Source organism: Dreissena polymorpha, chromosome 15, assembly GCF_020536995.1.
Source record: "Dreissena polymorpha isolate Duluth1 chromosome 15, UMN_Dpol_1.0, whole genome shotgun sequence".
NCBI classification, from domain to species: domain Eukaryota; kingdom Metazoa; phylum Mollusca; class Bivalvia; order Myida; family Dreissenidae; genus Dreissena; species Dreissena polymorpha.
Window position 1 is genome coordinate 32,994,517 of NC_068369.1, and position 16,622 is coordinate 33,011,138.

General features: G+C 35.9%; 1 protein-coding gene across 1 annotated transcript in view; it reads right to left on the bottom strand.

Annotated features, from left to right (window-relative positions):
• LOC127861301 (uncharacterized) overlaps window positions 1-16,622 on the bottom strand; it is a 436,008-nt gene that overhangs the window by 172,641 nt on the left and 246,745 nt on the right. The gene's annotated exons all lie outside the window — the stretch shown is intronic.

Below are 16,622 nucleotides of genomic sequence, written 5' to 3' on the forward strand. Positions count from 1 at the left end.
AATTCATGACAACCCTTACATAACTGTGATATCCATATTGGGCAAACTGTAAGCTCACTTATTATTAAATTGACAAACTATGTGCGTGCTACAATACCGTAATTACTCTAAGTTTTCGGACAAACTACATTTTCGGACACCCTTTTCTTTGGCCAAAATAAGTTAGTTTGCGTAGCCTGTTACTCCTAGCGAGGACACTGTAGCAAGGTAATTGCTGATTAGCTTGTAAATCACCAGTTTACACGACACCAAGAGTTTAATTCTATAAAATCATATATCTGTATGATTAATACTGTTGGCTAATTACTTGTTGTGATCAACAAACTATGTACAGGCTACAACACTCCCAGCGCGGACCCATGCAAGTATTGCACGTGCGTAGACGGCAAGGTGGAATGCGAAGACTACACGTGTCCGAAACTCACGTGCGCGGAATACGACCGGATTAAACCGAACGGAAAATGCTGCCAAGTGTGTAAAGAAAGTACGTGCATTTTAAACATAATTCGCGTGCGTCAAGTGTCATCTTAGATAAGCCTGTGCAGTCTGAACAAAGAGTGGTACGATAGAAACAAAAAAATCGTGCATTTTAAACATAATACGAGTGCGTGAAGTATCATTCACGATTAGCCTATGCAGTCTGTGCAGTCTGTGCAGTCTGAACGAAAAGTGGTGCGATAGAAACAAAGTACTTGTATTATAACATAATACGAGTGCGTAAAGTATCATTCAAGATTAACCTGTGCAGTCTGAACATGGTGTGGTACAATAGAAAGAAAGTACTTGCATTCTAAACATAATACGAGTGCGTAAAGTGTCATTCACGATAAGCCTGTGCAGTCTGAACAAAAAGTGGTGCGATAAATACAAGGTACTTGTATTATAACATAATACGAGTGCGTAAAGTATCATTCAAGATTAACCTGTGCAGTCTGAACAAAGAGTGATACAATAGAAAGAAAGAACGTGCATTCTAAACATAATATGAGTGCCGAAAGTATCATTCAAGATTAAGATATTCAAACTTTAAAACATTAATCATTTGCGTGATATGGTGTTTTTGACTGTAAGAAAATAATTATTTTCGTTATAAGGATGTGAACTTATAAAACAAAATGAATGCGTTCGTTTTTTGTGTTTAAACTTGTAAACAATCATATTTTCAATTTGAATTATTATGAAAAAATGATTGATGTCTCTTATTTTTTTTAGAGAAACCGTGCAAAAATGGACCATATGGCAAAGATTACGATGATGGTAAGAGTTGCCGTACTTAGTAGCTAGACTTGTCAAAATTGCAATCCTTTTCATATTGTTCTTTTTAAGAATTAATGACACCATCGCTTGTTTCTTAGATGTGTATCACTATTTAAAAGGTACCTGTGTTGTAAAAATAGAAATTATGTTGTTTTTTAATGAACAAGTGTTATTCCAGTGTGTAATGTGCTTCGAATTAAAACACTTTATTTTATGCTTTCAGGTGGTTTATAGAGGAATATAGGTGAAATAAAACTGGAATTTCACTGTTTTAAACAGTGAAAAATGACAGTGAAAAATATCGATATTTTTCACAGTCATTTTTCACTGTTTAAAACAGTGAAATAGTTTTACTGTGAAATGACGTCATTTTTTCGATGAAATGACGTCATAAATCCAGCGAAATTATCCAGTTAAACTCTTTTACAATCTACTTTAACGGTGAAAAAAGCATAAAATAAAAGGAAAATTTGTTGGATTCGATGGAATATCGATTTTAATTCACTCATGGTCATAAAAATTCATATTTTCACTCGTGGCTGCGCCACGAATGAAAATATTATTTTAACTGATCACTCGTGAAATAAAATCGATATTCCATCGAATCCAACAAATACCCTCTATTTACTTTAATTACGAAAAAAACACACCTCCGATTTAGCCTATCCTAGTTAATAAGACTTTAAGAATATTAAATAGTATAAGAATATTTTCGAAGAAAACTAATTATCCTAGCGGTTATTCGTTTTTATAAACAGTTATGAAGAGAAAACAGTGTGAACATAAAGTTGACTCTTATATCTCATCTCCTACAAAAATAACCTAATCCTGTTGTCTTAGAACGGTTACGTGGCCATGGTGTATTTCCAATACACCACGAGTAATTGCCATACAACCCGAGTAATCGAGTAGTCGGTTGAGATATAATCGTTACAAAGATAGTAACTGATGATGTATGGGATATACACCCTCAGTACTTTCATACCATGCTTCGATACCGTATGGTATGAACTTGCTGAGCGTGTATATCCCATACACCATCAGTTAATAACAATGTAACTAATAATACACATATGTCAAGTATTAAAATCTAGTGCGTTTTGTGTATATTACATTTTAAGCTTTTGTGATCTACTATATTTAAGGGCGATTGTGTCACCAGCTAATTTCACCCACTGAAAATCATTACATTCACATTAAGCGTCTTATTTATTTGAATCATTTATTACACTCATTTATTAAGCCCATTGTAAAAAGTATTATTATATTCAAGTTTAGCGTCTGATTTATTCCACTAATTTATAACAATCGTGTATTATATTTATTTCCTTTATTACATTCATGTATACCACTCATATATCACATTAATTTATTACACTCATGCATGACACTTTTTGATGACATTCATATATTACACTCTAATGTGTTACACTAAATTAATACTCAGGTATTACATTCATTTACAATTCTCGTGTATCACATCAGTATATTACTATCACGTATTACACCCATTTATTACTTTTATTTATTACACTCAGGTATTTTAATAAGGTATTATATATATTCATGATATTCATGTATTGCATTCATATATTAAACTCATGTATTACTCACATTCATGCACTAAAACCATCGTTATCGTAAATCGAAATGCCACGTATTGCAGGTGACTATATCCCAGACTATAAACCGTGCAAGAAATGCCGCTGTAACTATGGCAACATCGAATGCGAGGATATTAAGTACGGTTGCTAGGCAAACATCGAAGACCCAACGGCAACTGAATCTTGCAGACGACATTATTAATAATTTGTTTTGAATTGGACTTAAACTACTGTCGTTGTCGTCTACGTATGATGTTGTGTGTTTTCTTGTGCAATAAATTCATGACGCATACTCTACATTACTTGTTTATGTTAATTTTGTTTCGTGAACAATGCTTTGGAAGCTTCCGTGTACAAGATACCTCGAAATACCGGAATACTGAAAAATTATCAGAAGATGTTCTTGTTTCCATTGACTGGTATCTCATCTACGGCGTTAGACAAAAAATACAGCATAGTGTGACACTTGAAACAAGCTGGAGTCATCGCGCTAAAACGCAGCGATGTTAAATGTAGGCCCTTATTGTGTCTATTTTGACATGTAATGCAAACATACTGTTTGAGTATTTTTAACAAATGATCCAACATGAACATGTTATAGTAAACGTAAAATACATAAACCGATGTTAATTATATACAAACTCATTCACTTATAGTAAGTTTTCACTAATTCCAATTCCCATACGGTCGATTTATGAAACGGCTATATGTGAATGCGTTTTTGCTGACTTTCAGATTAATCTTAGCATGAATTGAAAACGGACATATTCATCTTTAAAATTCGAAAACCCGATGCCGCGTTCAAATAACTCATATGCTCCGATGGAAGCCTTGTCAGCATCCACGCATCGGCCCATTTAGTTTAAACCTATTTATTTAAGCTCGATTTCATCGAAAGCCTAAGGCTTATTGAAACGCTCTCAACTCCGTTTCCTGGAGCTAAGAATCAGTGCCTGGTGTCTATGGGGAAAACATTTATAAACGATACAAAAAATTTCTTCGATGTCTGGAAATGCATAGATATCTTCCGCTACTGCTTTCGCTATTACCATCAATACCACAACTTCTTTCAAAAAGAACCAGCACTTTTTTCAGCATGTAAAAAATTAAAAACTATTTGGCCATTGACCAATTAGTAAACATATCATGCATATTCCGCAGGATAACGCCACACTTCTAAACGTATTTAAACGTATTATAAAGAAAAGAAAATGAGAACATATACATGTCAAAATCTGTATTACTATTCATAAATAAATATAAATATGTGATACATCTGACTAATTCAAAAACAATAAAAAACATCCTAAATGCATGCATTAATAATAATATGGATAATTCAACACAGGAATGACGATGATATATAACATTAAGTACTATTGAAATGAGGTACATACGCTAACCGCAATTCCAAGTCCAGTCAACCCCAAAAATTTACTGTAAAACCCATTCCAAGTCCAGTCAACCGAAAACATTTACTGTAAAACCCTTTCCAAGTCCAGTCAACCGAAAATATTTACTGTTAAATCCAGTCCAAGTCCAGTCAACCGAAAACATTTACTGTAAAATCCTGTATACAAGTCCATTCAACCGAAAACATTTACTGTAAAACCCTGTATACAAGTCCATTCAACCGAAAATGTTTACTGTAAAACCCTGTATATTCGCCGGAATATAGTTTTTTTGCATAAATGTCTACTTCTTGGGTACGTCATTTCGTCATCATTTTAAACTGTTCCAATATTTAGTTAACAACGATGCAAGATTTGTGTTTGTTTTGTTTTAATTAATGGATATCCAATACATACATTCACAAGAAAATCAACATGGTTGAATAGTTTTCTTCAAAACAAAAACGTTTTCATTGAAACAAATGACATTCGCTTTTATTAGAACAGCGTAAATCATTTCAATAAAACTGTATTCCGTCTCTTACTTTTATCCCAATGATCGTTGCCAATTTTCAATTGAGTTGCTTAGGCAATGTGGTAATATATTGCGCTTGACAAACGTCCAATATTTTATGCTGACGAATCGACCGAATGACCGGCTCAAAAAGTGACTCCAATATACTTCCTGTGGGGGTATGATAGAATGAATTAAGGAGAAACATTGAGTTCAAAATATCGTTTGGAGTCAAACCTTAAGTTTTTAAAAGGGGGCTTTTCATGTCTTTGTATAATGATACAATTAAAAAAAATATTTCAGATTCGCCAAGTTTCTTTGTATTTATGATATTTGTGAGTAAACAGTAATACTGAACATTTACCATGCTCTCAAAAATCTATTATATGCATCTTTTGACGATTTAAAAACCTGAATATTATAAAGAGAAACGATTGAATAATTTGGAGAGTTCTGTTGTTGTCGTTATATTTTGTGATACTACGAGGATTGCTCATATACATTATAAAATACATCACTAATTGTATGGGCACAGATGGCACGGTCTAAGCGATATACTTTTACTCCAGGTGTAAGTGGTTCAAGCCCAGTTGAGGGTTCCTTTTTTTCTTTCTTTAATTTTATGCTCGTTTTCTTTTGTTTAATGGACCTTTTACATCCAATGTTTACATGTATCAATATTAATCATTTAACGACAAATTTCAAAATATGAAAAAAATCTGTAATAAAGCCCCTTTAATTCGGCGACCAATAAGTACACGCATTATGATTAAAATATATATATTTTTTTAATAAACAATTGTAGTATAAATTGAAATGTATAAACCAACTTACAATTCTTTGCAATTAAAGCATGGTGGGTGCAAGCCGAAAGAACATGATTGACTCATTTAAATGCAATCACCAACGAGTAATATTAAAATAAATATTTAACAAAAGGAATCATTATACAAATGAGGCCAAACAACCGTTCGACCTCGTCTCAATCGCGTATCCATGCGTGTTCTTAGCTCATAAAAAGCAAAAAAGTACTTTCAATAAGCCGTCGCACTAATTGTAAATTCAAGAAAGTCCAAAAAAGTGATTTTGAAAAAATCGCTTCTTAAGTTTTAAAATAACAAACCATGTATTATACAACTAGATACTTTTATGAAATTTTGACAGGTGGTTGAGATGCATACAATCTATCAATGTGCAAAATTTAAAGACATTTGTTTCTTAAATTTTGTTTATCCGTCGATGTGTGCAATTGTTTACATTCGAGACTTTAGAATTAAGGCGACGTATAATTGGCTGAATCCTACACAAAGACATTCGCGATTTTAGAATTTAATACAAAATGGTCACGTTTCGCAAATGTTGAGGGTTCAATAGTGCCTTAGTAGAGAAAGGTACACATATGCCGTGTGTTGCATCGTGTAGAGCCCGACAAAATGATACCAAATTTGCCATTTTTGAATTTTGTGACATTCGTATCTTCGTAAATGTACATGTTTGCGCTTTGTAACACGATTTATCTGGCATACCATCATCTATGAGCTATATGCACACATTTTTGCTTCTCTATGCCCTTTTTAGCTGTTATTACAATGTACACATTATTTATGTCTATGAACACGTGATTATGTATTTGTTTGCTTTTGAATATACATGTATTTCGTATATGTTTGTTTTCAACACACAGCCGCATGTAGTTGTTAAGTTTACAAGATACTTCACTAAATTATATGGTTTGCCTGTCGTTGGCTACTATTATATTTAACTTAAGATTATCGTTTGATGCATTACATGATTTTGGTGTCATGTTCTTTTGTCTGATTGCAACACATTTTTGGTATAATTTATATTGTATGTGCACTTGTCTGCAATCTTGAAATAAAATGTGTTCGGGAAATGAATCCGGGCGCTAAACCTAAAACTTAACCCGGGAATAATCACAAAACATACGAGTGCTAAAAAACGTTACCCTTTTCTCATGACATTTAAATAACATCAAATGCTAGAATAAAATTATAATTAATATATTGTGCTGTATTGACAATAGCAACAAGTGAAGTTAATAAAAGAATCGGCTGAATCGCTTCATGTTGACGTGATGAACTGAAATACCGAGCAAAAACTGGATCTAGATTGGTCTATGTCGGCTCGTGTACTACTTAAATGTACACCGGGTACTCTGAAGTAAACTGCAATCTACTCTGTGTACAATAAATATACTACAACATACCCGGGAACTTGGTCTTTTTTTTTTCAAATTAAATATGTTTATAGTTATGTCAATATTTTATAAAATGCTCTGACATCAACATTCGGCAGTAGTCTTATATATCAATATGGGGCGAATGTCGATCCAGTCTGACATCGACATTCGGCACTAGTCCCGAATAACGAGGCGGGAAGAAAATCGAACAAGCTTTGACATCGACATTTGGCAATAGTCCCGAATATCGAGCTGTGGCAAATGTCGAGCCAGCTCTGACATCGACATTCGACGCTAGCCCCAAATATCGAGCTTGGGCGAATGTCAAGCTAGCTTGGAAATCAATATTCGACACTAGTCCGAATATCGAGCTGGGGCGAATGTCGAGCCAACTTTGACATCGACATTACACACATGTCCCGAATATCGAGCTGGGGCGAATGTCGAGCCGGCTCTGACATCGACATTTGGCACTTGTCCCGAATATTGAGCTGGGAAGAATGACAAGCCAGCTCTGACATCGACATTCTGCACTAGACCCGATAAACGAGATGGGTCGAATATCGAGCTAGCTCTGACATATACATTCGGCACTAGTATCCACTATCGGTCTGGGGCGAATACCGAGCCAGCTCTGAAATCGACATTTGGCACTAGTCCCGAATATCGAGATAGTACAAATATCGAGCTAGCTCTAACATCGACATTTGGAACTTATCACAAATATCGAGCTGTGACGAATGTCGAGTTAGCTCTGGCATCGAGATTCAGCACTTGTCCTGAAAATTGAGATTTGACGAATATGGAGCTAGCTCTGACATCGACATTCGGCAGTAGTCCCGAATATCTAGCTGAGGCGAATGTCGAGATAGCTCTGACATCCAATTCAACACTAGTCCCGAATATCGAGCTGTGACGAATATCGTGCAAGCTCTGACATCTACCTGAGACACTAGTCCCGAATAAAGAGCTTGAAATAATATCAAGCCAGCTCTGACCTCAATATTCGGCCCTTGTCCCGATTATCAAGCTTGGGCGAATATCGAGCCAGCTCTGACATCGACATTCGGCACTAGGTCCGAGTACGGAGCTTGGACGAATGTTGAGCCAGCTCTGAAATCGACATACGGCACTAGTGCTGAATATCAAGATATGATGAATATCGAGCTAGCTCTGACATTGACATTCGAAACTTGTCCCGAATATCGAACTGGGACCAATATCGAGCCAGCTCTTACATTGACGTTCGGCACTAGTTCCGAATATCGAGCTGGGACAAATATGTAGCTAGCTCTGACATCATTATTCGGCGCTTGTCCCGTATATCGAGCTTGGGCGAATGTCGAGCCAGCTGTGACATCGACATTAGGCACTTGTCCCGAATATCGAGCTGGGGCGAATATCGAGCCAGCTCTGACATCGACATTCGGCACTAGGCCCAAATTTCGAATTTGGAAGAATATCGAGCCGGCTTTGACATCGACATTCGACACTAGTCCCGAATATCGAGCTGGGATAAATATCGAGCAAGCTCTGACATCGACATTCAACACTTGTCCTGAATATCGACCAGGGACGAATACGGAGTCAGCTCTGACATCGAAATTCGACACTAATTTCGAATATCAAGCTGGGGCGAATGTCGAGCAGCTTTGACATTGACATTATACACTAGTATCGAATATCGAGCTGGGGAAAATATGGAACCATCTCTGACATCGACATTTGACACTAGTTCTCAATATCGAGCTAGGACGAACATCGAGGCAGCGCTGACATCGACATTAGTCCCGAATATCCAGCTTGGGCGAATATGGAGCCAGATCTGACATCGACATTCGACACTAAGCTCGATTATCGAGCTGTGGCGATTGTCGAGCATGTACTGACATCGACATTCTGCGCTAGTTCCGAATATCCTGCTGCGAAGAATATCGAGCCAGCTATGACATCGACATTCGGTACTAGTCTCTAATATCGAGCTGGGGTGAATGTCGAGTTGGGACGGATTTCACAAACGATCCGGTCTGGTATTCCAAAAGCAAAACTAAATTAAACTAAACTTAACTTATTCTGTATAATATGAAATAGTGAAATAAATATTTCTGTGCTGAATATTCAATATTATTCGAACAAAAAGGAAAACTAAAAAAAGAATGCTTTCAGAAAAAGAGGGAAATAATGCCCCCAAAACAGATTCACAAAACAGCCATCTGTTTAACCAATTTGTTCATTTTAAGAATTGTCCAATAGTTTCTGTAAGAAATGTTAGTACCAGTTCGGCTTTTCAATATGCAGACCCCGTTTTAACGAAAATATATAAATACACTGTGACTCCTAAACGTTCATACGTATGAACAGGAATTTAGCCAAAGATCGCAGGCAAACTGAGCCTTTATTAATTTACACACACAACTTTGATCTTCTTAATTACAGTATGGAAAATTATATTTATAAAGACAACAATCAAGTTTGTAATTAATATCAATAAATTAAATCCGCTAACCTAAAATACAGCTAGTCTTTTTGCATGCGCCCGTGTTACAACGCACGTTCGGGTTGAACCCCAAAGTATGATACGCAATTTAGGGTCAAGTTTTAACCCTAAAGTGCGTTGCACAAATACTTATGCATTGTTATCTTTACACAAACGACCGCACTTTAAGGTTTCCCAAACAAGAAGAATTAAATTTACGGGATATGTACACGTCTCACAAGATCATTTTTTTTAATAAAAATAATAGCACTACATGAGTTATTGTTACATCTCTATAATATACATGTAGAAACGATGTAGACGAGGTCCATTCCATATAAGAGGCACACTCAACAAAGACACCCGGGTAATGATATTTAAATAATTTAATTCGATGGTTAACCATGAAAGCCATGAAAACTGAGAAAATTTTGCGTAAAACAACAACGGTTGGAACGTGAATTTTTGGTGTGCAGAATCGTCTAATAAACTTCTTTTAAGTTTTCAAATTATGCCCTTGACACTATTGACTGCCTGGGGACTTATAATCCCAGATATTTTCGTTAAAAAACAATTTGTATGAAAATTGTACTTAAACTTTTCAATATGTGTTAGAAGAAATGTTATTGGTATATATGATGATGCTTGCATTTTCAGCTAAAATTTTAAAAGTAAGCCCTTTATCCACTAGCAGCAATACACGTATTTTACAGTATGTTTTGTATTATATTTAATTTCAGGGTTGCGTACACCTTTTTTGCATTTTCACATATTCATTTTACATATGCACTTTTTCAGGGAATAACGACTATATAAAGTAAAACGTTGGTAATGTGTCATTAGCTTTGATGCAAAGTTCAAAAATAGATACGTGTATTTACAATGTAGTTGCTTTATTGTAAAGAAATTAAATAAACAATGCAAAACTGACATTGGCAGAACTTTGTAACCGAACGTGCGTTAATAAGTAGTGTACTTATGGGTTAAATTCCCGATGTTGGCCGCCCAAGTGCGTTTGACCGCATGGTGTGGTGAGAAGTATACTGATCATTGAGGTTTAGCCCCATAGTTCGATGCCACACACCCGTGTTGTCATGGACACGTACAGCCAAGTCCGCCCCAGTAAAGTACATTACAGTCTCACCTGTTGGTAAACTATGTAATGAAAAAACTAAACAAAAGTTCAATTAGATGACATTTCAGGCCTTGTGATATTTGCTATTTCATCAGAAGTTAAACAACGATCGTCTTGAATTTATTTTTAATTACAATTCTCAATTTCGGTATAAAACTATCAAATTATAAATCCCGATATGTGCCTTATTTGTTTAAATGACTAATCAGTTGGCATCCAGTTAAAAAAATATAATCAAGCTACTGTATATAACTTTTTTGGAGAGTCTAATTGTAAACAAAATACCACAATACCATGAATCCGATCATACTTGTGCAGGACTGTTCGCATATAATTTGTCTACTTTTAACCGCTCTAAAATTAATGGGTTTAATATACATGTAGCTTAAAGGCAGGTTGCAACATGACACCGGTTTGTTAAATCATAGCGGCCTTATAAAAACGTATATTTCTGTGTATTAATGTGGTATGGCCAATATGTCCTAAGTTTTCCCTTCTACAATTGCTCAATTGCCCTCCGGTATTCGTCCTATTCGCCCAGTCGTTACAGTCCCATGATATGAAAATCCTCCATTCAGTGTCCGTCTGTACAGAAATGTTCAGCTACCGGGTCACTGTGCCGCGTGTGTTTCTGTTGTATTTCTTAGGCACTGTGATGTCTGCCAGCTTGATATCCCTTCTAAAGGCTTCTAATGCGGAGTGGGGTGGGCTTAGGAAATGCTACCTACGTTCGATCAGACGTGTGCAGAATGTCAAGTAATTTGCTGAGGATTTTGTCGATTTTTTTGCAGAGCGCGAAAACATATTCAGAAGCGGTACCCTTGTATTAAGTCCCGCCTTAGACTTCCCGCGTAAGAGGTGTTCTCTCTTTTATTGTCAACCTTTATTGATTCGGTTGAACCGGTAGTAGTCGAGTGGTTTCTAGTCGGAACAGTTCCTCTGCCCAATCACCCTCGTAAGTTGATGCATAATTCAGCCTTAAGCTTATATATAGATACACAAGTTTATTACTTGTACATTTTTAAAGAAATACTTGTAAAACTAAGGGCGCATATAAACAAAATATGTTTTCCTGACACATCTGCATAATTATTTGTAAATACTTGCATCTTATATCAAATCTGCGTAAAACCTCAAATTTTACATGCATTCCATATGACGACTCATTGTTTATCGTGCAAATTGGCAGTCAAAGAAGTGTTGTTTTGGGCTGTTTGAAATATCAATGTATAACTGTCTGATCAAAGAATTTAATTGACATGGGGGTGAAAGGTTAATAATATTATACAACTGAGGCGATCAAACCGCGAATATGACTCCGTTTAAACTTTGTGACGAGCATCATTTAATCAAAAAACTGCGTTCAACATATTGATTTGTTGACAATCGGTAATATATAAAGCATGTTATTTAAAAGAAAATTACACTCGAAATGTGCCTAGCAACACTGAGCGCCCTAAAATACCCCTGAAATGGGATGCAAATAAAGCAACTTTTTATGCCGAAAAAGTTTACAAAAACGGACGAAATTTTGATATTAGCAAATACTATTACCGCAGGTAACATTGATAATGTATTTGAAGTATTTTAAAACGTAATATTTAATAAAGCCGAGGGAACGTGTGGCAATAAACACAAATTAATTACTTATCCCAAAATAATAAGGAAAAATATAAGGAAAATGAGTGGTTTGATGCAAGTTGTTACAGAGAAAACAAGGAATGTATCATTGCAAGGAATCTTTACACACGTTGCAGAACTGATGAGTCCAGTGTAAATTATACTCTAGCTAGAACGAAGTATAATGAAGTAAAACGCGAATCACAATATACATTTAAAATAAAAGAAGGCAAACGGTTAGAGGGAATAGCTAAAAAGCAACCTAGAAAAAATTGACATTCCGTACGTAAAACATACAGGAATGCACAATAATCGTCTTAATTTCTATATATTCAAGAGCTATTCGTGCACTTTAAGGAATTACTAGATGAAACGTCAAGTCCGAATACTGACACGCTTTATTTAGGGGAAAATAACAACAATGACCTGGATTTGAATTTTACGATAGACGAGGTTAAAGAGAGCAATCTTCTCCCAAAATAATAACAAGGCTTCAGGACCGGATTCTATAATAAGCGAAATGCTAAGAACATCCTACGAAACTATTGAACCTTTTTAACTAACCTTTTATAATAAAATATTCAACTCTGGCGAATACCACACTCGATGTGGCGAAGGCATTATATCACCGACGTTTAACAAGGGACGAAGCTACAAATTATAGGGGCATCTCGCTTATACTTATTTTGGCTAAGATTTATTCAAAATTATTAATAAATAGATTAAAATCATGGGCGGAAAAGCGAGAAATTTTATCTAAAAAACAATTCGGATTCCAAAAGGGAAAGTCTTTAACTAACTGTATTTTTATTCTAAATTCCATTATTATGAAAGTATTAAGTTCTAATAATTAACTGTACTACATCTTTATTGACTACCAACAGTGTTATGATAAAATTAATAGGTCCTATCTGTGGCAAAAACTGATCTGTGAAAATGTATTACAATTTATTCGCGCCCTACTGTAAATATATACTTACGTCAAGTTAGCGCTCGTTACAATGACAAGTCTCTCAGAATTCGTTGACTCTGGGAATGGCATAACACAAAGGAATCAGAGTTCATCATTATTGTTTTTGCTCTTCGTTAATGACATCCTTGACAATATAAACTCTGATTTAGTAGGAATATTTAATCTTATATGTGGGTTATCAAGCACTTTTTGCACAATCAGTTATTCACGCAAAGGTCTTACCAAGGTCAACACACTTATGTGCAATTTACGGTGAACTCGGTTGCTGACCTTTATATATAACTCGGCAACTCAACATATTAAAATATTGGATACATGTCCTAAAACACTTATACAACGAACATAAACGTCTCTAAAAGCTGACGCGAACAACACAATAACTTACTCTGATAACAACCGGGCACTTCATGTGAAAACTTTACTCTTTAAATTAGGTTATTGTTATTTATGGAAGTATCATTCTCAAATCGATAGCACTTTCGATAGCATACGACTCAGATTGATTGACCATTTTAAACAACCTTGGTAAAGCTAGATGTTCATACAAGTGCAGAATGTCGCTGTCAGAGCTAGCTCGATATTCGCCCGAGCTCAATATTCGGAACAGATGCCGAATGTCGATGTCAGAGCTGGCTCGATATTCACCTCAGCACGATATTGCGGACTAGTGCCGAATTTCGATGTCGGAGCTGGCTTGATATTCGCCCTGCTCGATATTCAGGACAAGTGCCGAATGTCGATGTCAGAGCTTGCTCGACATTCGCCCAAGCTCGATATTCGGGACTAGTGCCGTATGTCGATGTCAGAGCAGGCTCGATATTCTTCCCAGCTCGATATTCGGAACTAGTACCGTATGTCGATGTCAGAGCAGGCTCGATATTCTTCCCAGCTCGATATTCGGCTCTAGGGCCAAATGTCGATGTCAGAGCTAGCTCGATATACGTCCCAGCTCTATATTAGTGCCAAATTTCGATGTCAAAGCTGGCTCGACATTCGCCCCAGCTCGATATTCAGGACTAGTTCCAAATGTCGATGTCAGAGCTGACTCGGTGTTCGATCCAGCTTTAAATTTGGAACAAGGGTCGAATTTCGATCTCAGAGCCGGCTCGACATTCGCCCCCGCTCGATATTCGGGATTAGTGAGGAATGTCGATGTCAGAGCTGGATCGACATTTTCCCCAGCTCGATATTCGGGACAAGTGCCGTATTATCTATGTCAGTGCTGGCTAGATATTCGCCCCCGCTCGTTATTTGGGACTAATGCCGAATGTCGATGTCAGACTTGGCTCAACATTCGTCCCTGCTCGATATTCGGAACTAGTGCCGAGTGTCCATGTCAGAGCTGATTCGATATTTTCCCCAGTTTGTTATTCGGGACTAGTGCCGAATGTCGATGCTAGAGCTGGCTCCACATTCTCCCCAACTCGATATTCGGGACATGTGCCGAATTGTAATATCAGAGCTGGCTTAAAATTCGCCCAAGCTCGATATTCGGGACTAGTTTGCAATGTCGAGGTCAGAGCTTGCTTGACATTTGCCCCAGCTCGATATTCGGGACTAGTATCTAATGTCGATATCAGAGCTGGCTCAACATTCGCTCCAGCGCGATATTCGAGACAAGTGACGAATATCGATGTCGATATACCAGTGATATATCTGTTTTAATTCGCTGATATTTTTCTATAAACCACCGGAAAGCATATAATAAAATCATCTAGCTGATACGAAATATAAACAAATTAAAGCAGTGTCGTGTTGGATATAAAACAAAAACATAGCACATTTTCAAGCAGGTCTGTGTTTGTCAACGCAAAGACAAAGTCAATGGCGATTGTCGCAGAACTCAATATTTCTCTTAGTTTAATGAATGACATAAACCATTAACTTTTAAATATTCAAATTTTAATGTACACTTAGTTCAAAGTATTTTAATGAAAAGGCAAATGTCATTATTTTACTCGTTTTGGCAATACTGTCATCGTTTAGATAGTTAGCACATCGTCGCAGAAGTTACGTTAAATGGTGAAACTGGCGGGAATTTATAATAAAGATTTTGATATATCTTCTTGATATGTACGTGTACCGTATTTTCAGGAAGCATCTACTCCTGAAACAAATAATGTGAGCATCTGATGTAACTATATAATATCAATTTAGAGAATTGGACACGGAATTCAGTGAACATGGTTCGCATCGGCATCATCAAAACATCCCAACAACCAGCATAGGCTATTTCGGCTTAACTACTCAAACGCAGTTACAAAGCCCCAAATGAGCTGAAAATTGTTGCAAGTTCTTTATTTATAGCAATAGTATGCTGCAAAAGAGTTTCTATGGAAAACTATATGTTTGCACGGGCTCAGCAAACGCCTTACGAATAAAGATTACCACAGCTTTCATTGTTATTAATAGTAGTGAAAGGAATATAAATGGTACTGTTACTAGCCTGCTGCTGCTGTTGTTGTTGCTGCTAATGCTGCTGCTAATTATAATAATGATGATGATGATGATGATGGTGTTAATGATAATGATGATGATTTATTTTTATTATTTATTTCTACTTTTATGAGTGTTATTATAATTATTATTGTTATTATTATCATTAAAGAAATATTTATCAATTAACTAAATGATTATTTAATCACTTATAAGTGTGTTTATAAGTGTATTCATGTAAATGAATAGTAGTGGTAGTAGTAGTAGTAGTAGTAGTAGTAGTAGTAGTAGTGGTAGTCGTAGTAGTAGTAGTAGTAGAAGTAGTAGAAGTAGTAGTAGTAGTAGTAGTAGTAGTAGTAGTAGTAGTAGTAGTAGTAGTAGTAGTAGTTGTAGTAGTAGTAGTAGAAGTAGTAGTAGTAGTAGTAGTAGTAGTAGTAGTAGTAGTAGTAGTAGTAGTAGTAGTAGTAGTAGTAGTAATAGTCGTAGTAGTAGTAGTAGTAGAAGTAGTAGAAGTAGTAGTGGTCGTAGTAGTAGTAGAAGTAGTAGTAATAATAGTAGGAATAGTAGTAGTAGTAGTAGCAGTAGTAATAGTAGAAGTAGTAGTAGTAGTAGTAGTAGTAGTAGTAGTAGTAGTAGAAGTAGTAGAAGTAGTAGTAGTAGAAGTAGTAGTTGTAGTTTTGTAATTACTATGACTATATCTTATCTATTAGGCAAATCACGCAAATCACAAGAACACGTCTCGATGTCGCCATGACCTACACGAAAATAATGTTTATAAAGTCTTGCCAAACTAATTCCATATATGATGAATACACACTATAAATCGACTATAATAAATTCAAAACTAGTTGTGTTAAAACATTACGTAAACATAACAGATATACGATATTTCACTTAAGTCACGTATCATTTTATCACTTTCAAATTGGTGAATCAAAAGATTTTACAAACAGTTTGACAATACGATTCTTTCAACAAAGCGCTAGTTTGAAAGTATGCTTGAATAGCAGTCGTTG